At 41.4% G+C, this 26,510-nt stretch overlaps 1 protein-coding gene and 1 long non-coding RNA gene across 2 annotated transcripts in view; one reads left to right on the plus strand and one right to left on the minus strand.

Moving 5' to 3' along the window:
- LOC141082813 (uncharacterized) overlaps positions 1 to 7,651 on the plus strand; it is a 68,200-nt gene extending 60,549 nt beyond the window's left edge. Inside the window, exon 3 of the long non-coding RNA XR_012230590.1 lies at positions 6,694 to 7,651. This is a non-coding gene — a long non-coding RNA (uncharacterized lncRNA). The remainder of the gene's footprint in view (positions 1 to 6,693) is intronic.
- Positions 1 to 26,510, minus strand: part of LOC141082799 (N-acetyllactosaminide beta-1,6-N-acetylglucosaminyl-transferase-like) — a 132,631-nt gene that overhangs the window by 30,636 nt on the left and 75,485 nt on the right. The window lies entirely within an intron of this gene.

The raw sequence follows: 26,510 nt of genomic DNA on the forward strand, positions 1-26,510 counted from the left end.
ACGGACTTCTGTGAGAAGATCATGTTCAGGTCCATGCATGATTGCAAGGTGTCTGGTACGGACCCAGAACTTTACTGTTTGGGTTCGCCCATCCCTCGTAGTAACATTTAGGTCAAAATTATGAACCTTTTTGTTACTGCGCTTTTTAGGTTTGTTATAGTTTTTTAGGTGTTCCACACCCACTAAATTATTTTTATTTTGGATTTCCGAATACAGACATTTTTTCACATTTCCAAATTCACATTTTTTCACCTTTTCTTTGTACTGTTGGGTGGTCCTGCCTATGTTATATGGTTTAATTTTTGTAGATTTGTATATTGGTATTAGCACATGTGAAAAAGACTTGGGTATACTAATAGATCACAGATTGAGTATGAGTCAACAGTGTGATGCAGCAGCAAAAAAGGCAAATGCAATTCTAGGATGTATTAACAGAAGCATACAGTTTAGATCACGTGGAGTCATTATTGCCCTCTACTCCTCTTTGGTCAGACCTCATCTGGAATACTGTGTCCAGTTTGGGCGCCACATTTTAAAAAAGACATCAACAAACTGGAGCAAATTCAGAAAAGAGCGACCAGAATGGTGACCAGTCTGCAAACCTTGTCTTATGAGGAAAGGTTGCAGGATTTGGGAATGTTTAGCTTGCAGAAGAGAAGTCTGAGAGGAGACTTAATAGCTGTCTACAAATATCTCAAGGGCTGTCACATTGTAGAAGGATCATCTTTATTCTCATTTGCACAAGGAAAGACTAGAAGCAATGGGATGAAACTGAATGGGAGGAGACACAGATTAGAGATTAGAAAAAACTTTTTAACAGTTAGAGTGATCAATGAGTGGAACAGACTGTCACGAGAGGTGGTGAGTTCTCCTTCAATAGAAGTCTTCAAACAGAGGCTGGACAGACATCTGTCTGGGATGATTTAATGAATCCTGCTTTGAGCAGGGGATTGGACCAGATGGCCCAGGAGGTCCCTTCCAACTCTACGATTCTATGATTCTATGTTTCATGGGTTTCTGTGGTTGCGGTATAGTAAATATGTACCACTCTCTGCTGCTTCTGAACTTCTGCAGGAGTGTTATGGTAGCCATATTACATTTACGGTAATTAATTGGTATCACCAGAAGTTAGTAATGACCATGTTTTCGTATTGTCCAATGTAAAGCCTTTTTTAACAAGCTTCGTAATCTTCTATTCAGTATAAATGAATGTGTTTGTCTTTATTGAAGCTGAAGAAGGTATGAATCCTGCAATGAAACGCCTTATTTTTTTGTTTATTTTTAAATAAATCTTTCAATCTTTTCCAGTTTACATTTGCGTCCATGCCTACATGAGCAGCGCTCACATAGATTGGCTGTTTATGGTTAGCCTTCATCGAGGCCAGGAAAGTAATAGCAGGCCCTGCTGCCAAATCAGCTATCATTCCATACATTCCGGGTCTAATTTCATAAATTCCAGGCATAATTCCATAAATTCATGGCCTAAAAATAAGACTTATCAAATACCCTTAGCAAACTATACCTCACCTAGTTTTGCCTAGATGAGAAGTCTAGTTCCTAGAGCATAATACGCATTTGAGAGGAATCTTGGGAAATAGCTGTCTCCAACCACTTATCCTGTCATCTCACATACCATCATTTTTATCCATCAAGAAGCATGTACTGGACAGACCTTCTCCATTTCCTTACGGTGTGCCTGACCTTTTCTCAGCTGAAAATTTTTAATTTTGTAATCTAAGAAACAATCTTGTGTCTCCAGAGCTAAAAGGATATTCACATTCGACAATATTACGGAATTTTTCAGTGGTTATAGGCTTCCTGCTCAGATATGTCAAAAGGTGTTCTCCCCCAACTTCCTGTAAAATTACCTGACCCAAATCCCACATCAGAGGCTTCCTGATATCAGATGTAAGAATGAGGGTTTGGGTACAGAGAATATACGGTATTTCTATTTTTTAAATGCCCCCTCAACCTTAGCATGGAAATTTGGCAATAACTCATTTATTTCCCTTGGTAAGGTCTCAAAAAGAGCACAATTTGGTTGCAGTATCTCTTAGTCCTTTAAAAGCTCTCAATTTTTTTAATGGCTACGGGAAATTTTTACTTTATTTGCCTGAGGTTTTATCACTCCTTTTCCTATTACATACTTCAGATAACGTGCTTCTACAAGACCCAAAGTACACTTTTTAGGAATTGCTGTTAATCCTAGCGCTCTGAGAGAATCTGCACTGTTGGGAAATGTCTTTCCAAAATGGCAGATGTTACCCCACATGTTCTATATGCAACTGGAGTGTCACGGGGCTACTGCAACAGAGAGGAGCCAGAAGACTGAAGTGTCTGATTGTTACTACTCCTGTGCAGAAAAGAAGCACTTCTCCTTCTTAAATGGTGTTTATTTCTTTTGGCAGAACAGGGGTTTATCGGCCATGTTGGGAGCTCTGGGAGTATGAACTCTCACCTGAGTTCGGTTACCATCCCCTTTATAATCTGGGTCCTGATTCAAACCCATGTCAGAGCTAGCTTTTGCTGTATGGCTAGGTGGAGAGGTGTTTATATAAGGAGTTTGGAGGAGTTATCTGTGACTGTTGCGTACTTTGTAAATGTGATAATTCCGTTCCCTCCTCTTACTTTTATTATTCCCCCATCCTCCGCTCCCCAATGCATTCCTCTGTTATATGTGAGTGAATATTTGTATGCTTGGTATTTCAGTTTACCTTTGTTTGTCTTGCCTTGTTCATCGGGTTGGTGTACTGTTGTACACAGTAGCACCCCTTTTCCCTAGGTGGGGTAGGAGAACAGATGGAGGGCTGATTTAGGAGATAAGGCAATGGTGGCAGCCCCGAGATCTTCACGTTCAGAAGTATCCCGGGGAATAGGACAAGCTAGGGTGCCCCTGGTGGTAGGGACAGTGAAGGAACTCCTAGTCTCCTGACAGCTGAGTCGTGACATTGAGGCTAGCAGACCTCAGAAATAGATGTTCTTATGCCGGATTCACCCTAAACGTATGAAAAATTGATTCGAGTCTCCCTGCCGAGAGTTGCACAAGTGTAATGCGAGTACAATCTGATTTTTCACACCTAGCATCCGATCTGCATCCGAATGCAGTACGATTACTATCCAATTACAATGCGATTTTTAACATGAGCTTTTACATAGACAGACTAAAAGCCGGCAATTCATCTGCCGCGCACAGTAAAATCACAGCATGACAGGTTAGAATAGAATAGATAGAATAGATATATGCACATAGAATACATAGATACTGTAAACATGAATGTGGAGACCACAAAAATACGACCAAAAGATCCTGTATCATCATATTTATATTTCTTTATTAGAAAAGGACACAAAAAGGACAAGAAGAGGACATGTGCAAATTGCAGACTAAAGTGCAGCAGTGCCTAAACACACACTGGGCCGCCACCAGCCACAGAGGGGAGGTAGTAAAGATATACAAATCTATTAATCAAGAGGCATATAGTATATTAATGGGAAACAGAGGCAAAAATCAAAGGTATATAACAAAGCTACACCAAAGGAGCCTGTGTCACCTCTGAAAGAAGCCGTTCGCTCCTTCCGCGTTGGGGTGACACCTGGACTACCCGGTCATTTGAGGGTCTTGCTGAGGTAATGTTGGTTTGGGGTTTTTAACCCCTTTTGCGTGGGTGATAGTTAAGCCCCTTTGTGGGAATGATTATTTCCCTGCTAATTATAATGTGGGCTTATGGCAACGGTTGGTATTAGTCTTATTAAGCACACCATATGTTATAGGCAATATATTAGGTCATTGTGGCTCTTTCTATGTGTATGAATTATAGACATTTATCTATATAGCCGACACCTCTTTCAGAGGTGACACAGGCTCCTTTGGTGTAGCTTTGTTATATACGTTTGATTTTTGCCTCTGTTTCCCATTAATATACTATATGCCTCTTGATTAATAGATTTGTATATCTTTACTACCTCCCCTCTGTGGCTGGTGGTGGCCCATGATTTTATATATCAGATGCTCATATATACCTTGGTTATTGTATTTTTACATAGATACTGTATATAGATGTCAGTGACACACATATATATATATATATATATATATATATATGTATTTATGTTGCATAGATAGAGAGATAGATACAAGAAAATCCGGCAATTCATGTGCCATGTACCGTAAAATCACTTCAGGAGCCAACAGAATAGAAAAGATGGATTACATACAGTAGATACAAATAGAATAGGTAGATATATAGATGTATGTAACAAAAACAATTAGTACAGTGTGTGTTCAGCTTACTGTACATGTATTTAATTAATAAAAGATTATTTTTATGAAAAAAATGGCGTGGGCTCCCGCACAAATTTCATAAACAGCAGAGGGAAAGCCGACAGTTGGGGGGGTCAATGGTTATAGCCTTTGAAGGGGTTAATACCCATGGAGTTTCCCAGGCTATTAATATCAGCTCACAACTGTATACTTAGCCTTTTCTGGCTATTAAAATGGGGACCCTAAAAAAAGACGTAGGGTTCCCCTATAATTAATAACCAGCAAAGGCTATGCAAACAGCTGCGGGCTGATATTAATAGCCTAGGAAGGGGCCATGGATACTGCCCCCCAGAATAAAAAGATCAGTTTTTAGTTGAACCAGAAATTGCACATCTCTAAGATGCGCCAATTCTAGCACTTAGCCTCCCTCTTCCCACTTGCCCTGTAGTGGTGACAAGTCGGGTGATAGTTGAGGGGTTGATGTCACCTTTGTCAATAAGATGCCCCCATTACTAACCCCATAGTCACATTGTAAGAAAACACACACCCAGAAAAAAGTCCTTTAATTGAAAGAAAGACACAGACTCCTTTAGTATTCTTAATTAAATCATTCTTACCCGATGCCCTCATCAACTGCAAAAGAGGTAAAAAAACAACAAAATTCCTCACCTTTCCGCAGAGCTGTTTTTAATCCATTTGTCCCACGACCAGTAAGCTCAGCTACATCTAGATGGCAGGCAACCCTAACCCTAGCTCTAACCCCAACCTTAACCATAGCCCAACCCTAACCCTAGCCAAACCCTAACCCTAGCCCCAACACTTACCCTAGCCTCAACCCTAAACCTAGCCCCAACCCTAGCCCAACCCTAACCCTAGACCAATCCTAACCCTAGCCCAACCTTAACCCTAGCTCTAGCCCCAACCCTAATTGAAAAATGGAAATAAATATTTTTTTTAATTTTATTATTTATACCTAACTAAGGGGGTGATAATGGGGGGGTTGATTTACTATAAAAAAAAATAGTATAGGGTCTATCACAGTGATCAAAATGAACCAATAGGAAAAATTTCCTATTGTTGCCATTTTAATCATATGATGGCATAGCCCTAATGAAAAGAGAAGAATTAGCCCGGTAGAAAGGTAAAGCGAACAATTGTAAGCACACAGTGCTATATAATAGGATGACTGCAATATATTAGGAGGATAAAACATTGATGGGAAGAGTGCTTCTTTCCTCATGATGCAGTCACGCAGTGATTCTTCTGAGTATTCCACTACAATTCTACTACATATGCCTTGAACACCTCATTCTATTATGAGACTCGAGCTAGGAATCACATTGTAACTTTCTAAATCTTTTAAGTTTTAGCCACTGTCCATACTACATTTTTGCCATGCATTCGGTGATTCTACATTTCTGTGCCCCCTTGAGCAAATGGAAAGATCAGAAAAAAAAAATACAAATAGCGTACACTTGAACTCCATTTGTGTGATTGCTGTCTATGGCTCAATTTTTAGAGGGATTCAGATGAAATAACCCAAATTCACTGCAGAAATGTAGTGTGAACAGGGCTTTAATATTATTTTTCTTTGTGGTTGTATTGCTGACTAGATATTTCCTGTAGTTCAGGCACTTAAAACACTGGAGCATTTGATGATTTTTGTTAACTGACAATACAGAAAAAATAGTACATTGTGCCAATTTACAAAGATTAAAATACCCTGAAGAGAAACCCCCAATATATTTAGGCTTCCTATTTTTATTAGGATTCAGATTTTCACATGATGTTGTATCTACTGTCCTTGGGGGATATTAGCTGGGTGCTAAATGCAGTAAACTATTAAAAGATTCTGTTTCCAGTAATTCTATTTCTTGAGTGCAGTTATATTCTTTTCTCTGCACTAAAGAGTTCCAGAAGCAAAACTCAAATTAGTCTGGGAAATGATAAACTGAAGTATGAACTCAATAAATCCAATCTAGTAGCATATTCTGAGTCAATGTATTGTCCAGTTGATAATATCCAGTGTTTACTGACCTGTGTTTTCCATCAGATACTGTTACTAGTTATACGCTAGTCATATCGCATTGTTATACATAAGCATATAGCAGCCTTTGCTGTTCTATAGAATGACCACTAAACTTTGGAAAAGCTGTTTAGTCATGTACTTATGTACAGTGGCTTGTAAAAGTAACCCTAACCCCTTGAATGTTTCTAAATTCTGAGGTCAGTGAGACCTGGCTTCTCTGATGAGCATTGTAGTCAGTACCCGGTGGCCTGTGAATAGCAGTCACTTTACTGCTATTCACAGTCGCTGGAGCAAGACTCAAGTAACGTGAACTACAGCGGAACTTCATGGGAACAGTTTGGGTAATAAATTGGTGAACGAGGTAATGTCTCTTGTTTTATTTATGTCTTTTTATATTTTTCAGGTATACTTTTGTGAACTACATTGGATTCGGTGGATTACTTTGGACCTGTATAGGATTATTTTTTATTTTTTTCAATAAATTGGTGAATGAGGGTGTAAGGGTTCCGGATGTTCCTTGGAGCCTGTTTTTCCCTTGAACAAGATGGAGTCTGGTACTTCACCCTGCCCTTGAACATCCTGTCTGTCCTGCTATTTTAGTCCGAGTCAGGAGATCCTCTTTGCCTGAGTATTTTGTTGCTGTTGGCTCCTGAGCTTCTCCCGGTTTCTTCTGGACTCTTTGCTGCTGCTGCTTGTTACTCGGTGCTCTACCTCTCTACGTTCTGCTGCCTTCAGTCATCTGTACTGCTCCTTGATTCTGATCGGGATTACCTATTGTATGGACTTCTGGTGTGGAGCTACTCGCCTCTGGAACTGCTGTGGTCAGTAAGAAATTCTGACACCATTATCTCTTCCTGGACTGTGTCTTTTGGGCTGTGGTGGTGGACTTGAGCGGAACTTTTTAGCCCAAAAGGTACATTTAGAGACCTTCTACTAAGGCTCCACCCGTGTATTGCTGGACTTCCACGTTTAAGTGCTGTGTGCATTCTCACTCATATTGTTGCTGGACTTCCACGTTTAAGTTGTGTATGCATTCACACTCACATTATTGCTGGACTTCCATGTTTATGTGTCATGTGCACTCCTGCGTCATATTACTGCCGGACTGGTTCGTATTAGTGGTCGCGCCCCACTATTCAGTTTATTGAACATCTCTATATTGTGTTATGCACTTCGTTACAATTGCAGGAAGATCTCGGTTAGTTTTGTTTCCACTTCTTACTTTGTTAAATACACTTGTTTGCCTCAGCTTTGGTCTCAGATTCGTTTTATCCCATGCAATCAGATTTCATAGTACCCACATAATTGTTACAGAGGGATAGTGTGAGGGTTTCTTTATTCAATAAAATGTTTTTTTTTTCTGTGTGTGTGTTTTTATTTTTTACTACCGGGTTAGTAATGGAGGTATATGGTAGACACCTCTCTATTACTAACCCCAGGGCTTGACGGCAGCTGTGAATTTTGACAAGTCACAGTTTTCATCAACCTCATAAACCATTACCCCGATTGCCACTGCCTAAGGGCAATCGGGAAGAGCTGGGCAAAGCGACTGATATTGGCGCATCTAATGTGCAGGCTTGTATTTTTAGGCTGGGACGAGCCCAATAATCAGGGACCATCCCAGCCTGATAATATAAACCCCCAGCTGTCTGCTTTACCTTGGCTAGTTATGAAAATAGGGTGAGAGCCCGTGTCATTTTTTTAAATTGTTTGTTTATTAAATAACACCTGTGTAAAGGCACTTACAATGCATGTTCTGTTTTTTTTAGCTGCTGATTTTTCTCATCTAATGCAAGTCTATGGGAAACTCTGCATGAAAAAGAAGCACAATGGGCATGAGATTTCTATTAATCCCATCCACTGTGCTTCTGGTGTACAATGTCCAGAACGCTAGTATTACTGATCATGGGTACGCAGCCAAATTTTACTGCCACATATAATGCTTAGCATTTATCCCCAAAAGTTCTACTTTGGTCTCATCTGACCAGGTAACTTTTTTCACATGTCATGTATGGGACACAGCTATTATGTGAAACAAGGTCTTCTGGTCAAATGAGACCAAAGTAGAACTTTTAAGGCTAAATGCAAAGAGCTATGTGTGGTGTAAAACTAAAACTGAACATAATCCTGAAAACACCATCTTCATCATCAAAACATGGTGGGGGCAGCATCATGTTGTGGGGATGCTTTCATTGATTCAACAGGGACAGGGAAGTTGGTCAGAGTTGATGGGAAGATGAATGAAGCTAAATACAGGGCAATCTGGGAGGAAAACCTGTTTAAGGCTGTAAAAGACTTGAGGGAGGGGAGTGGGTTCACCTCCCAACAAGACATTGACTCTAAATATATTGCCAGAGTTACAATGGAATAGCTTAGATCAAAACAGTCCAGACTAAAATCCCATTGAGAATCCGTGACAATGCTCAAAAATTTCTATTAGCAGACGTTCTCTATCTCACTGAGATAGAGCTATTTTGCAAGGAAGAATGGGCAACATTTTTAGCATCTAGATGTGCAAACTTGGTAGAGACATACCCTAAAAGACTTGCAGCAGTAATTGTAGCACAAGGTGATCCTGCAAGGTAGTCACTCAGAGGGGCTGAATACAAATGCATCTCACAATTTTCATGTTTATATTTTCAATTTATTTAGAAATAAAAGGAAGGAATAACTGCTGAAACGTGCGTCAAGGGGGTCCACTGTTGCAGGTTGGAGCTCTGGTAAATATGCCTGTCTGTATATATACCTATACTGAGTGTTGCTTAGATATCTGCTTAGTAAACCATATTTGTGTCACTCATGGCCGGCGTTAGCAGCAGGCAAACTAGGCAGCTGCTTAGGGTCCCCGCTCCACCAGGGCCCCAGCTAGTGGCACATCACGCAGCCGCTATGGGGTCTGTGAGGCAGGGGGCCCACATGCTGCCAGCGACGTCTCCCGCCGCCGCTGAATTGAACTATACCGGTGTCAAAGACGCCAGTAGAGTTCAAAGCACGCTCCCTCTTCCATCACTCCCCTCTGACACTGCAGGTGCTCGATGATGTCATATCATCGTGCACCCACTGTGTGCCAGGCAGACTGCAGTGCAGCCTCTGAGAACGGAGACGGGAGCAGGGCGGGGCATGAGGAGAGGTGAGGATTGTGTTTTCTTTTAAAATATCCGAGTACTGGACTGTGGCGCTATTTGTGTGTGGGGGGTTGTGTTATGTACTATGGGGGGAGGAGGAGGCTGTGTTATATACTGTGGGGGAGGAGGAGGCTGTGTTATATACTATGGGGGAGGAGGCTGTGTTATGTACTATGGGGGTGAAGAGGCTGTGTTATATACTATGGGGGGTACATTATATTCTATGGGGGAGGATGTGTTATATACGATGGGGGTGCATTACATTCTATGGGGGAGGCTGTGTTATATACTATGGGGGTACATTATATTCTATGGGGGAGGCTGTGTTATGTACTATGGGGTGCTACATTATATTCTATGGGGAGGTGGGCTGTATTATATTCTATAGGGGGCTGTATTATATTCTATGAGGGAGGATTGCATCATACTCTTTGATGGGGTTATGTTTTATTCTGTGGGGAGGTGGGCTGTATTATATTCTATGGGGAGCTTCATTATATTCTATTGGGGGCTGTATTATATTTATTATATTCTATGAGGGGTGATTGCATCATACTCTATGAGGGGGCTACATTATACTATATGAGTGGGCTGTGTTATATTCTGTGGGAGGCTAGATTATATTGTATGGTGGCTTCATTATATTCTATGAGGGGGTTACATTATATTCTATGGGGGCTGCATTATACTTTATGAGGAGGGCTCATTGTATTCTATGGAGGGGCTACATTATACTATATAAGAGGGCTGCATTATATTCTATGGAGTGGATGCATTATACTCTGAGGGGCTACCATATGTTCTTTGAAGGGGCTGCATTATACTATATGAGGGAGGCTGCATTATATTCTATGGGGGGGTTACATTACATTGTATGGAGGGGCTGCATTATGCTCCATGGGTTGGCTGCATTATACTATATGTGGGCTGCATTATAGTTAATCGATGACTATGGGGAACACATTATACTATATGAAGAACTATGGGGTGCTGTTATGAATGAGTCACCGTAGGAGGCAAAAACAGAAATACTAGCTAAGTCCAGAAAACCAGAGAAGTTGGCAGCTATCGGATTGCAGACCCCTGAACCTAACAACAACAACTAGCAGTAGCCGTGGGGGGTTCCTACGGTGCCCTAGACCCCTCGATCACAGCCGGAGAACTACATAGCCTAAAGACAGAAGGGGAAATCTAAACTGCCCCAGAGCAGACCCCAAAGCAATAGGCAGCCCCCAACATATAATGACGGTGAAGCAAGATGAAAAAACACTCACACAGATAGAAAGATAGGCTGAGCAAATGATGGGGCCCAAGCTAACTAAATAGGACAGAATAGAAAAGCTGCTGTCTGCAATCCGCCAAAACCCTCTCAAAAACAAGAGCCAACAGACTGATAGGGAAAAAAGCCCTGAAGACGCTAGGCTTCAAAAAGACTATATCAGTACTCAGGTATTATCTGAAGACAGAGCAAAAATGAAATCAGCTCACCCAACAGGGAAAGGCAGAAATCCAGAAAAACAAGGCAAAAGAAAACCAAAACACAAATGCAAAAAGTAGAGCAGAAAACTTAGCTTTTGAGGAGCAGGAATCAGACTGGTCTCCAAGAATCCCTCAGAGTAATCACCTGCAAGGCAGAAGGGCGTCGGCTGCCTTATATCCAGTCAGCAATCCCAGTCATCATCATTCTGCTCAGGTGCTTTGTAATCAGCCACACTACCTTCCTTCACCAGAAGAGGGAGTTCATCAGACCTCAATGGTGAAGGGGAAAATGAAATCACAACAGTACATCCTCCTTGAGAAGGGGTCACCGAACCCTCATCCATGCCACCAGGGCGATCAGGGTGAGCCCGATGAAAGGCACGCACCAATCTCTTGGCATGAATATCAGAGGCAGAGACCCTGGAATTATCCTCCTGACCATAACCCTTCCACTTAACCAAATACTGGAGTCTCCGTCTAGCCAGACGGGAATCCAGTATCTTCTCTACCTCATATTCCATGTTACCTTCAACTACAGTCATATGTTAAAGTTTGGGCACCCCTATTAATGTTAACCTTTTTTCTTTATAACAATTTTGGTTTTTGCAACAGCTATTTCAGTTTCATATGTCTAATAACTGATGGACTCAGTTATATTTCTGGATTCAAATGAGGTTTATTGTACTAACAGAAAATGTGCAATCTGCATTTAAACAAAATTTGACCGGTGCAAAAGTATGGGCACCTCAACATAAAAGTGACATTAATATTTTGTAGATCCTCCTTTTGCAAAAATAACAGCCTCTAGTCGCTTCCTGTAGCTATTAATGAGTTCCTGGATCCTGGATGAAGGTATTTGTGACCATTCATGTTTACAAAACAATTCCAATTCAGTTAAGTTTGATGGTCGCCGAGCATGGACAACCCGCTTCAAATCATCCCACAGATGTTCAATGATATTCAGGTCTGGGGACTGGGATGGCCATTCCAGAACATTGTAATTGTTCCTCTGCATGAATGCCTGAGTAGATTTGGAGGGGTGTTTTGGATCATTGCCTTGTTGAAATATCCATCCCCTGCGTAACTTCAACTTCGTCACTGATTCTTGCACATTATTGTCAAGAATCTGCTGATACTGAGTTGAATCCATGCGACCCTCAACTTTAACAAGATTCCCGGTGCCGGCATTGGCCACACAGCCCCAAAGCATGATGGAACCTCCGCCAAATTTTACTGTAGGTAGCAAGTGTTTTTCTTGGAATGCTGTGTTTTTTAGCCTCCATGCATAACACCTTTATGTATGACCAAACAACTCAATCTTTGTTTCATCAGTCCACAGGACCTTCTTCCAAAATGTAACTGGCTTGTCCAAATGTGCTTTTGCATATCTCAGGCGACTCTGTTTGTGGCATGCTTGCAGAAACGGCTTCTTTCGCATCACTCTCCCATACAGCTTCTCCTTGTGCAAAGTGCGCTGTGTTGTTGACCGATGCACAGTGACACCATCTGCAGCAAGATGATGCTGCAGGTCTTTGGAGGTGGTCTGTGGATTGTCCTTGACTGTTCTCACCATTCTTCTCTGCCTTTCTGACATTTTTCTTGGCCTGCCACTTCTGGGCTTAACAAGAACTGTACCTGTGTTCTTCCATTTCCTTACTATGTTCCTCACAGTGGAAACTGACAGGTTAAATCTCTGAGACAACTTTTTGTATCCTTCCCCTGAAAAGCTATGTTGAATAATCTTTGTTTTCAGATCATTTGAGAGTTGTTTTGAGGAGCCCATGAAGCCACTGTTCATAGGAGAATCAAATAGGAGAACTACTTGCAAGTGGCCACCTTAAATACCTTTTCTCATGATTTGATACACCTGGCTATGAAGTTCAAAGCTCAATGAGGTTGCAAAACCAATTTAGTGCTTCAGAAAGTCAGTAAAAAGTAGTTAGGAGTGTTTAAATCAAGAAAATGATAAGGGTGCCCATACTTTTGCACCGGTCAAATTTTGTTTAAATGCAGATTGCACATTTTCTGTTAGTACAATAAACCTCATTTGAATCCAGAAATATAACCGAGTCCATCAGTTATTAGATATATGAAACTGAAATAGCTGTTGCAAAAACCAAAATTGTTATAAAGAAAAAAGGTTAACATTGATAGGGGTGCCCAAACTTTAACATATGACTGTAATACAGGGTCCGGAGGTGCCACCCCAGGAACAACTGGTTCAACAAACCTCTTCAACAAGGACTTATGAAACACATTATGAATTTTAAATGTGACAGAAAGAGCCAAACGAAAAGAGACCGGATTAATAATCTCCAAAATCTTGTAAGGTCCAATAAATCTAGGCTTAAACTTAGGAGAAGCCACCTTCATAGCGATATTTTTTGATGATAACCAAACCATATCACCAACCTTAAACTGGGGACCAATGGTCCTATGTCGGTTGGAAAACCGCTGGGCCTTTTCCTGGGAGAGAGATAACTTATCCACCACTTGGTCCCAGATCTGGTGCATTCTCTCCACCACAGTGTCAACACCTGGGCAGGCAGAAGGCTCCACCTGCCCTGAAGAAAATCGAGGATGAAACCCAAAGTTACAAAAAAAAGGTGACATCAAAGTGGCAGAACTAGCTCTTTTATTTAAAGCAAATTCGGCCAAGGGCAAAAATGAAACCCAATCATCCTGATCAGCGGAAATAAAACATCTCAAATACGACTCCAAGGTCTGGTTTGTTCTCTCCGTCTGCCCATTGGTCTGAGGGTGAAAAGCAGAGGAGAAGGGCAACTGAATTCCCAGCTTGGAACAGAAAGTCCTCCAAAATCTAGACACAAATTGAACTCCTCTGTCAGATACAATGTTCTCAGGAATCCCGTGCAAGCGAACCACCTGTTGCAAAAACAGGGGCACCAACTCAGAGGAAGATGGCAACTTAGGGAGTGGTACAAGATGAACCATCTTAGAGAACCTATCACAAATCACCCAAATAACAGTCATTCTCTGAGAGACAGGCATATCAGAGATGAAATCCATTGAAATATGGGTCCATGGCCTCCTGGGGACCGGCAAAGGCATCAACAACCCACTAGAGCGAGAACAAGGTTTTGACCGGGAGCAAGTCCCACAGGACTGCACAAAATTCCTGACATCACGAGACAAGGCGGGCCACCAAAAAGACCAACTCACCAGATCTCTAGTACCAAAAATACCTGGATGACCAGCCAATGCAGAGCAATGAACTTAAGACATCACTCTCTTCTTCCACTGGTCAGGAACATACATCTTTCCACTGGGACAACGCTCAGGTTTGTCCTCCTGGAACTCTTCCAGAGCACGTCTCAAAACAAGGCCCACCTAGCCTGTCTAGGGTTCAAGCGTTTGGCCGACTCCAGGTAAATCAAATTCTTGTGGTCAGTGAGGACCACGACTTGGTGTTTAGCTCCCTTCAACCAATGTCTCCACTCCTCAAATGCCCATTTCATGGCTAACAGTTCCCGATTCCCCACATCATAGTTACGTTCAGATGGAGAGAACTTTCGGGAAAAGAAAGCACAGGGATTCATTTTAGATGTGACAGGATCCTTTTGGGACAAAACAGCTCCTGCACCAATCTCAGAAGCGTCCACCTCTACCTGGAACGGGAGTGAGACATCAGGTTGCCGCAAAACCGGGGCAGAAGTGAATCTTCGCTTCAGCTCCTGAAAGGAAGAAACAGCCTCCGGAGACCAATTCAACACATCTGCACCCTTTTTAGTCAGATCAGTCAATGGCTTGGCAATACTAGAAAATTTTGCTATAAATTTCTGATAAAAATTAGCAAAACCCAAAAACTTCTGGAGGGCCTTCAAAGAAGTGGGCTGAACCCAATCATAAATGGCCTGTACCTTGGCCTGGTCCATTTCAGTAGTTGACAGAGACAAAATAAATCCCAAAAATGAAATCCTCTGTACCCCAAAAAGGCATTTTGATCCTTTGACATACAGGGAATTCTCCCTCAAGATCCGGAACACAGTCCGAACATGTTCCACATGAGAATCCCAATCCTTGGAGAAGATCAAAATATCATCCAGATAGATAATCAAAAATTTGTCCACAAAGTCTCAGAAAATGTCGTTCATGAAGCACTGGAAGACAGAAGGGGCATTAGTGAGCCCAAAAGGCATCACCAGGTACTCAAAATGTCCCTCCGGAGTATTAAACGCCGTCTTCCATTCATCCCCATGCTTAATGCGGATAAGATTATACGCCCCCTGAGGTCAAGCTTGGTAAACCAGCAAGCACCTTTAACTCTGGAGAATAGATCTGAAATCAGGGGTAACGGATACTGATATTTAATAGTAATTTTGTTGAGGGCACGATAATCAATACAAGGCCTTAATGAACCATCCTTTTTGGCCACAAAAAAAAAAACGGCACCTAAGGGTGAAGAGGAAGGTCTAATATGACCTTTCTCCAACGCCTCCTTAATATAGGATCTCATAGCCTCGTGCTCGGGTACAGATAAATTGAAGAGCTGATCCTTAGTAAATTTACACCCCGGGCTCAGTTCAATTGCACAGTCATAACTCCTATGAGGAGGCAAAGACGCAGACTCATTCTCACTAAATACATCATAAAAGTCCGCCAAATAGTCAGGAACATCATGCGACTGAGGAGAGGTGGAAAAAAACGGAGCCTCACTAAGGGCACACCGACAACCCCAACTCACCACAGAAACAGATTTCCAATCCAAAACTGGATTATGAATTTGCAACCAGGGAAACCCCAGAACAATGGTATCATGCAAATTATGCAACACCAAAAATCTGCAATTTTCTTGATGGTCTGGGGCGACCTGCATTACCACCTGGGTCCAAAACTGAGGTTTATTTTTCGCCAAAGGAGTAGCATCAATCCCCCTCAAAGGGATAGGCGTCCACAGAGGTGTCATCGGAAATCCACAACGTTTAGCAAGATCCAAGTCCATTAGATTCAGGTCTGCTCCCGAATCCACAAAAGCCTTGGCGGAAAATGTGGACAGGGAGCAGATCAGAGTAATTGCCAGAAGAAACTTAGGTTGAACACCACCCACAGAAAACGTGTGTGCAAAACGTTTCTCTCGTTTAGGACAGACATAAATAATATGCGAGGCATCTCCACAAAAAAAACAGCTTATTACGCCTTCTGAACTCCTGACGTTGCTCCCTGGACAAAACTCTATCACATTGCATAGGTTCAGACACTTGTTCAACAGGTGGCAACACCTCTCGTGCAGTCCTGCATTCACGTAAACGCCGATCAACCTGAATGGCTAATGACATAGAATCATCAAGAGCAGAGGGAACAGGAAATCCCACCATAGTATCTTTTACGGCTTCTGACAAACCCTTCCGAAAGAGAGCTGCCAAGGCATTATCATTCCAGGTAGTAAGGACCGCCCACTTTCGGAATTTTTGACAGTACAATTCTGCAGAATCTCGACCCTGGCTCAATGCCAACAGGGTCTTTTCAGCCTGATCAATAGCATTAGGTTCGTCATACAACAACCCCAAGGCTTGAAAAAATGCGTTCACATTAGTCAGAATAGGATCATCTGGTTTCAAAGAAAACGCCCAATCCTGGGGATCGCCACGCAGCAAAGAGATGACAATTTTAACCTGCTGCGCGGAGCTCCCTGACGAGTTAGGCTTCAAGGCAAAAAATAATTTACAATTATTTTTGAAATTCAAAAATTTAGACCGATCCCCAATAAACACATCAGGAGTAGGGATCTTTGGTTCAGCAGCATGTGAATGAGCAAGGTAGGCGGAAATTCCCCACACTTCCGCAGCGAGCTGCTCCACACGATCAGACAATTGCTTTATCTCCATTGAGAGAGAAAAAAATCCCCCCTACAGCCTCAGAGATATAGAGGAAAAAATATACACACTTTTTTTTTTTTACAATTCTTTCCTGCTATTGAGTACCCTAGGATCTGCGGTATGGCGGGTGATTCTGTTATGAATGAGTCACCGTAGGAGGCAAAAACAGAAATACTAGCTAAGTCCAGAAAACCAGAGAAGTTGGCAGCTATCGGATTGCAGACCCCTGAACCTAACAACAACAACTAGCAGTAGCCGTTGGGGGTTCCTACGGTGCCCTAGACCCCTCGATCACAGCCGGAGAACTACATAGCCTAAAGACAGAAAGGGAAATCTAAACTGCCCCAGAGCCGACCCCAAAGCAATAGGCAGCCCCCAACAATTAATGACGATGAAGCAAGATGAAAAAACACACAGATAGAAAGATAGGCTGAGCAAATGATGGGGCCTAAGCTAACTAAATAGGACAGAATAGAAAAGCTGCTGTCTGCAATCCGCCAAAACCCTCTCAAAAACAAGAGCCAACAGACTGATAGGGAAAAAAGCCCTGAAGACGCTAGGCTTCAAAAAGACTATATCAGTACTCAGGTATTATCTGAAGACAGAGCAAAAAGGAATTCAGCTCACCCAGCAGGGAAAGGCAGAAATCCAGAAAAACAAGGCAAAAGAAAACCAAAACACAAATGCAAAAAGTAGAGCAGAAAACTTAGCTTTTGAGGAGCAGGAATCAGACTGGTCTCCAAGAATCCCTCAGAGTAATCACCCGCAAGGCAGAAGGGCGTCGGCTGCCTTATATCCAGTCAGCAATCCCAGTCACCCAGTCATCATCATTCTGCTCAGGTGCTTTGTAATCAGCCTCACTACCTTCCTTCACCAGAAGAGGGAGATCATCAGACCTCAATGGTGAAGGGGAAAATGAACTCACAACAGGGTGCATTATACTATGGGAAATGAATTGTACTACCTGGATGACTATGGCGGTGCATTATACTATATTGAGCACTACGAGGAGTGTATTATACTATATGGAGGACTGAGTAATGTATTATACTATATGGAGGACTGAGTGTATTTTAGTATATGGAGGGCTTTGAGGAGTATATTATACTATATGGAGGATTGAGTAGTGTATCATACTATATGGAGGACTGAGTGTATTTTAATATATGGAGGGCTATGAGGAGTGTATTATACTATATGGAGGACTGAGGAGTGTATTATACTATATGGAGGACGGAGGAGTGTATTATACAATATGGAGGACGGAAGAGTGTATTATACTATATGGAGGACTGAGGAGTGTATTATACTATATGGAGGACTATGGGAAGTGTATAATATATGGAGAACTGAGGAGTGTATTTTAATATATGGAGGAACTATAGTGAGTGTGTTATACTATATGAAGGACTATAGGGAGTGTATTATACTATATGGAGGACCATGGGGAGTGTATTATACTATATTGAGGACTATGGGGAGTGTTGTGAGCTCATTTTCTGGTTCACCTTTGATGTCCGATGAACTCCCTCTGCTGATGAAAGGAGGTGGTGAAACTGATTTGGATGGGAGAAACCTGTCACCTGAACAGGTGGATTGCGATTGGACATCCAGAATCTCTGAGTGGATATAAGGCAGCTGACGCCTTATAGGGTTGCTGGTGATTTCTCTGCTCTGAGCTCTGGCCTCCAGTTCAGTTCCTGTCTTCTAAAGCTAAGTTTTGCTTTGTTATTGTTCCATGAGATTTTATCTGATTTGCTTAGTTTTGTGTTCTGCCAGCCCCGGCTGGGGCTCTGCTGAATTTCCATTTTTGTCCCTGATCGGTTAAATCTCTTTTGCTCTGTCTTCAGAATATATTGGAGTGCTGATATAGGGATATTGAAGTCTAGTGACTTCAGGGCCGTTTTTCCTATCAGATGTGTTGGGACATTTTTGGTAGGGTTTTTGCAGATTGCAGCCAGCATCTTTTCTGTCCTTTCCTATCTAGTTAGTTGGGCCCCATCATTTGCTCTGCCTGTCTTTCTGTCTGTGTTTGTGTTTTCATCTGTTTTCACCGACAATACATGTTGGGGGCTGTCTATTGCTTTGGGGTCTGCTCTGGGGCAGTTTAGATTTCCCCTTTCTTTAGGCTTATTTAGTTCTCCGGCTGTGAAGAGGCATCTAGGACCACCGTAGGAACGCTCCAAGGCTACTGTTAGTTGTTGTGCATAGGATCAGGGGTCTGCAATCCGCTAGCTACCAACCTCTCCGGTTTTCTGGACTTAGCTTGCATTTTTGTTTTTTCCTCCTCCGGTGACTCATTCATAACAGGGGAGTGTATTATACTATATGGAGGACTGTGGGGCACATTATAAAATATGGAGGACTAGGTGGTGTATTATACTAAACAAGCAAAATGCTGCATATTCATCGAGTGATTGGATTGTTTATGCTGGAACAAAAATCATTGTTCTCAGCAGCACATCGCCCGGTGTAAACTGTAGATGTGCTGCTGATAACATGATACTGTATGGGGACAGATTGATCTAATAATTCTTTTTCAGTTAGTGTAAAGAGGCCAGGAAACAAGCGTTGAACGACTTCAGTATTGTCGATCACAGTCATTTAGCGTCCTGAACTCTGCGCACATAAATACAACAGAAATGCTTCTGTGTGATGTGCATTATGTTAGCATTTGAGGCCCCATTTTAAACTTTTTCCTAGTGCCCCACTTTGCCTAAAACCGGCCCTGGTGTCACTGTCCCTGGTCTTTCTGCTAACAGATGGTTTACAATCATGCTATTACAGCCCTATTTCTAATATTTCTAATATCCAAGCTATCTGGTTGCACCACACACCTGGGACAGCCTCCACCATCTTCCAGCATCATGTACATGTATTAAGCACTCAGCACTTTATTTATTGCATATTAACCCTTACTGTCTTGGATATTCATTATGATGTATATTGCATTGCTAGTGTGATTAGGACAGCAGCATATATTTCCATCATCAATATTAGGTTATTACTCGTTTACAGGCTCTTTATGTATAAACCCCTATAAATGGAGTGATTCTTAATATAACCTCTGCACAGTGTATTTTTCGTTTTCTGTTTGTATATGTTGCCATCTCCATTTCTTAGGTCCTTTTTTAAAATAATTGTTAAATAAAAATCAATTCTTTTTAGACACTATTTTGTGTTTGAAGGATCCTTTTTTCCTTAACAGTTGTTTAAAAAACTATGTATCATTTCCTTTACACTTCATAAAAACGTGCTACTTAGTGTTACCATTTCACATAAAATCCCAATAAAATCCATTGACGTTTATGGGTGTAACACGAAAAAATGTGGAAAAGTTCACTGGGTATGAATACTGTTTCTTGGCATTGTAAGTGAGGGTGATATTAATGTGTACAAGCAGGCTCAGACTGGCCTACCGGGTAACCAGAGAATTCTCTGGTGGGCCACTGCTTATAAGTGTGCTCCAATCACCTATGTCTGAGCAGCAGTTGGCACAATTCTCTTTGATCACTTTGTACAGATAAAGTCAGCATTTCATTTAAAAAACTACTTGGTTTATTTTTATATAAAATCCTAGGCAAATTTGTGACTGACGGTAATATTTGCATGTAAAAGAACGGTGGGCCCCCCAGAGTTTATGTTACTGGTGGACCCTTGGCATCCCAGCCCAAAACTATGTACAAGTAGATGTAGCATTGAAGAATTTAACAATGTAACAAACCTGAAAACCATAGTGACTTTCATTTCCTGTTTTCAGTCTCGGTAAGAGGAACGGAGTTTAACTACAGTAAGTGCTTTTATGAAAAGTTCTGTAGGTCTCTTTGTAAAAGCCATTTATATGAGGAAATTGGAGCGTAGCTCGTGCCGCATGAATCTAATGACAGGTTCCCCTTTATAATGTAATCCGTTTGTGTCGGGAAATCAGATGACAGATCACTGCTTCATGGCTTCAGATTTTCAGCTTTCCATAACCACATCCCCTCCCCCACCCCCAAAGGCAAAAAAGACACCACTGTAAAAAAAAAACAACCTAATAGTTTTCCGAAAAATAAGTTAAAAGTTCGTTTTTGCTTTGGGTAAAATTGATTTTGACTTTTAAAAAATTACGGTTATTAAATAGATGCTTTCGAATTTCCTTTCAATGTAACCAGCCGTAAACTAAAGTCACCTTACAAAAGAGCAAACTAATTTTATCAAATGCAACATTCTGCAAAGGCTTACAATGGAAATATGTGTTAGTCCCATGGGCTGTCACATGTGCCTCTCACATGCCCTGCTACCTAATACACTGTAGTGGTTCAGGAAAGCAGCCGAAGGAAATGTACGCTGAGGCAAATCTAAACATATATGTGTCAGTGCTGTGGGTAGGAGGCACAAAACCGATACTACTCACAGTGAGAAGAGTTTTAGTCTGAGTAGAGGGCACATATTACCAGAAGAAAAATATACCGTACATAGAACAAGTCATAGAACACCTCAATGTCCTTGATACAAAGCAAAATCATATAGTAAGAATAAGAAATGACTATATGATGACTATATGATCAGAACAACATACTGGCCACTACTCCATTCATTAACCCCCAAGGGTGGTTTGCACGTTCATGACTGGGCCAATTTTTACAATTCTGACCACTGTCCCTTTATGAGGTAATAACTCTGAAACGCTTCCATGGATCCTGGTGATTATGACATTGTTTTCTCATGATATATTGTACTTCATGCTAGTGGAAAAATTTCATTCATATAACTTGCGTTTATTTGTGAAAAAAACGGAAATTTGGTGAAAATTTTTGAAAATTTCGCAATTTTCCAAATTTGAATTTTTATGCCCTTAAATCACAGAGATACGGCACAAAAAAACTTAATAAGTAACATTTCCCACATGTTTACTTTACATCAGCACAATTTTGGAACCAAAATTTTTTTTTGTTAGGAAGTTATAAGGGTTAAAAGTTGACCAGTGATTTCTCATTTTTGCAACACCATTTTATTTTTACGGACCACATCACATTTGAAGCCACTTTGAGGGGTCTATATGATAGAAAATACCCAAAAGTGACACCATTCTAAAAACTTCACCCCTTAAGGTGCTCAAAACCACATTCAAGAAGTTTATTAACCCTTCAGGTCCTTCACAGGAATTTTTTGAATATTTAAAAAAAAATGAACATTTAACTTTTTTTCACAAAAAATATACTTCAGATTCAATTTTTTTTATTTTACCAAAGGTAACAGGAGAAATTGGACTGCAAAAGTTATTGTGCAGTTTGTCCTGAGTACGCTGATACCTGATATATGGGGAGGAACCACTGTTTCGGTGCATGGCAGAGCTCAGAAGGGAAGGAGTGCCGTATGACTTTTTCAATGCAAAATTGGCTGGAATTCAGATCGGACGCCATGTCACGTTTGGATAGCCCCTAATGTATCTAAACAGTGGAAACCTCCCACAAGTGACCCCATTTTGGAAACTAGACCCCCCCAGGAACTTATCTAGTTATGTGGTGAGAACTTTGAACCCACAAGGGCTTCACAGAAGTTTATAACGTACAGCCGTACAATTAAAAAATCATATTTTTTCCACAAAAATGATCTTTTCACCCCCAATTTTTATTTTCCCAAGGGTAACAGGACCCTAAAAGTTATTGTGCAATTTGTCCTGAGTACGCTGATACCCCACATGTGGGGGTAAACCACTATTTGGGCGCATTGCAGAGCTCAGAAGGGAAGCAGCATCATTTGACTTTTTTGGCTGGAATTGAGATCGGACACCATGTCACGTTTGGAAAGCCCCTGATGTACCAAAACAGTGGAAACCCCCCACAATTGACACCATTTTGGAAACTATACCCCCCAAGGAACTTATCTAGATGTGTGGTGAGAACTTTGAATCTCCAAGGGCTTCACAGAAGTTTATAACGTACAGCCGTACAATTAAAGAATCATATTTTTTCCACAAAAATGATCTTTTCACCCTCAATTCTTATTTTTCCAAGGGTAACAGGACCCTACAAGTTATTGTGCAATTTGTCCTGAGTACGCTGATACCCCACATGTGGGTGTAAACAACTATTTGGGCGCATGGCAGAGCTCGGAGGGAAGCAGCGCCATTTGACGTTTTTGGCTGGAATTGAGATCGGACACCATGTCACGTTTGGAAAGCCCCTGATGTACCAAAACAGTGAAAACCCCCCACAAATGACACCATTTTGGAACTAGTCCCCCCAAGGAACTTATCTAGATGTGTGGTGAGCACTTTGAACCCCCCAGTGCTTCACAAAAGTGAAAATAAAAAAATCGTATTTTTTCCACAAACATGATCTTTTAGTCACCAATTTTTTTTATTTTCCCAAGGGTAACAGGAGAAATTGGACCCCAAAAGTTGTTGTCCAATTTGTCCTGAGTATGCTGATACCCCACATGTGGGAGAAAATTACTGTATGGGCACACGTCGGGGCTCGGAAGAGAAGTAGTGACGTTTTGGAATGCAGACTTTGATGGAATGGTCTGCGGGTGTCATGTTGCTTTTGGAGAGCCCCTGATGTACCTAAACAGTGGAAACCCCCCATAAGTGACCCCATTTTGGAAACTAGACCCCCTAAGCAACTTATCTAGATGTGTGGTGAGAACTTTGAACCCCCCAATGCTTCACAGAAGTTTATAACGATCGGGCGTGAAAATAAAAAAATCGTATTTTTTCAACAAACATGATCTTTTAGTCCCCATTTTTTTATTTTCCCAAGGGTAACAGGAGAAATTGGACCCCAAAAGTTGTTGTCCAATTTGTCCTGAGTACGCTGGTACCTCATATGTGGGAGAAAACTACTGTATGGGCACACGTCGGGGCTCGGAAGGGAAGTAGTGACGTTTTGGAATGCAGACTTTGATGGAATGGTCTGCGGATGTCATGTGCGTTTGGAGAGCCCCTGATGTACCTATTTTTGCCCCCTAATTTTTTATTTTCCTAAGGGTAACAGGAGAAATTGGACCCCAAAAGTTGTTTTGCAATTTGTCCTGAGTAGGCTGATACCCTATATGTGGGGGTAAAACACTGTTTGGGCACATGACAGAACTTGGAAGGGAAGGAGCACCATTTGACTTTTTCAACGCAGAATTGGCTGGAATTGAGATCAGATGCCATGTTGCTTTTGGAGAGCACCTGATGTGCCCAAACAGTGTAAACCCCCCAATTATAACTCCTGCCCTAACCCCAACACACCCCTAACCCTAATCTCAGCCCTAACACTAGCCCTAACCCTAATGGGAAAATGGAAATAAATACATTTTCTTTTTATTTTATTATTTTTCCCTAACTAAGGGGGTGATAATGGGGGTTTTGATTTACTCTTTATGGCGGTTTTTATGTTTGGCAGCTGTCGCACGCTAAAAGACGCTTTTTATTCTAAAAATAGTTTTTGCATCACCACATATTGAGAGCTATAATTTTTCCATATTTTGACGCACAGAGTCATGTGAGGTCTTATTTTTTGCGGGACGAGTTGACGTTTTTATTAGTATCATATTCGGGCACGTGACATCTTTTGATCGCTTTTTATTCCGATTTTTGGAACGCAGAATGAACAAAAACCAGCGTTTCTTGAATTTCATTTCGGGGGTGCGTTTACACCGTTCCACCTGCGGTAAAATTGATAAAGCGCTTTTATTCTTCAGGTCAGTATGGTTACAGCGATACCTCATTTAGGTTGTTTTTTATGTTTTGGCGCTTTTATGCAATGAAAACAATTTTATATAAAAAATAAGTATTTTTGCATCGCTTTATTCTGCGAGCTATAACTTTTTTATTTTTTTGCTGATGATGCTGTATGATGGCTCATTTTTTGCGGGACAAGATGACGTTTTCAGCGGTACCATGGATATTTATATGCGTCTTTTTGATAGCGCGTTATTGCACTTTTTGTTCGGCGGTATGATAATAAATCATTATTTTTTGCTTCGTTTTTTATTTTTATTTTTTAAGGGTTTCACTAAAGGGGTTAACTAATGGGACAGTTTTATAGGGCAGGTCATTGCGGACGCAGCGATACCAAATATGTATACTTGTATTGGTTTTTTTTTATTTCCAAAAAATGAATTTATTAGGGAATATTTTTTTTTATTTATTTAGCGATTTTTTAAAAATTATTTTTACACTTTTTTTTTTAACTTTATTACATTGTCCCAGGAGGGACATAGCTGTCATTTGACAGATCACTGATCTGTCACATCACAGATCACAGATCAGTGATCTGTCACAGGCACTGCACAAGGCTTCCTCCTTGCCTGCGCTTTGCAGGCAGTGAGGAAGCCAGCTCCCTGCAGGCCCCCAAAGGTCCCCGTCACCATCTTGTATTCGGGGACCTGCAGGGATGGAGCCCCCCGCAGCAGTGCTGCACATTGCGCTGCTGTGGGGAGCTCAGGGAAGCACTGAGGGAGCCCCCTCCCTGCCGATGCTTCCCTTTAACCCCCGGTACACCGCGATCGTGTTTGATCGCGGTGTGCGAGGAATTAACATGTCGGGGGTGGTCCATGACCGCCCCTGACACATTGTGCCGGGTGTCAGCTGTGATAATCAGCTGACACCCGGCCGCGATCAGCGACGCTCACCACGTGGGCGCCGCTGATCGCTGTGACGTACTATCCCATCCCTGGGAATTAAGTCCCAGGGCACATGGACGGGATAGTACGTCACATGACAGAAAGGGGTTAATGTAGCCCTGAAGAAGCCCATGTATAGATATATATTTTTGTATTAAATGTGTGTATATGTGTCCAGAGCTGTTCTGCTCCTCTTCTCAGTGATATCACTTCTTTTCAGATTATCCGACTTACACTATGCACTATACGTGAGCCAGAAGTCTCTTTTAAATTAAAGCTTATGGAGCCTCATTCTGATTCTCAATAGTCTTACACTGTACAAGGCACTGACACGTAGAGCACATTATGACCCTGAGAGTCTGCAGAGCGGTGGCGTCACTGAAAAGAGGAGCAGAATGGCTTTGGACACCGGAGAGAGCATCGGTAGGTGAATATATTAATACACTCATATTACATTACATGCACATATACACATTTAAGAAAAAAAATACATAGGAGTGCTTCTTTAAAACCATTTCCAAGATATCTGAAAAAATTTAGATAATTATAATTCGAGTTACCTTGGTTTACCTAATCACTGCTGCTTGAAGTGGGTGTTCCTTTCTTTTCACAAACTACAGCTTCTATAATTAGTTCTTCATAAATCACCCTAATTTAGTGGCTCGTTTAGACATGCCGACCGCACCCAATCGGCAATTTTAGTGACCTGTTTTGACAGAACGACCAGAATTCTATACGTACAAAATGATTGTTAATGCATTCAATCTGTGCGCATAAAGCATCGTTATCATCATTACAGTGGATACGGATAGTATTCAGACCCCTTTAAATTTTCCATTCATTGTTTCACTGTAGCCATTTGGTATATTCAAAAAAGTTCATTTTTTTCTCATTAATGTACACTCTGCACCCCATCTTGACTTAAAAAAACAGAAATGTAGAAAGTTTTGCAAATTTATTAAAAAAGAAAAACTACAATATCATATGGTCATAAGTATTCAGACCCTTTGCTTAGTATTGAGCAGAAGCACCCTTTTGAGCTAGTACAGCCATGAGTCTTCTTGGGAATGATGCAACAAGTTTTTCACACCTGGATTTGGGGATCCTCTACCATTCTTCCTTGCAGATCCTCTCTAGTTCCGTCAGGTTGGATGGTGAACATTGGTGGACAGCCATTTTCA

Source organism: Dendrobates tinctorius, unplaced genomic scaffold (genome assembly GCF_039654945.1).
Source record: "Dendrobates tinctorius isolate UK_male_01 unplaced genomic scaffold, ASM3965494v1 ptg000004l, whole genome shotgun sequence".
NCBI lineage: Eukaryota > Metazoa > Chordata > Amphibia > Anura > Dendrobatidae > Dendrobates > Dendrobates tinctorius.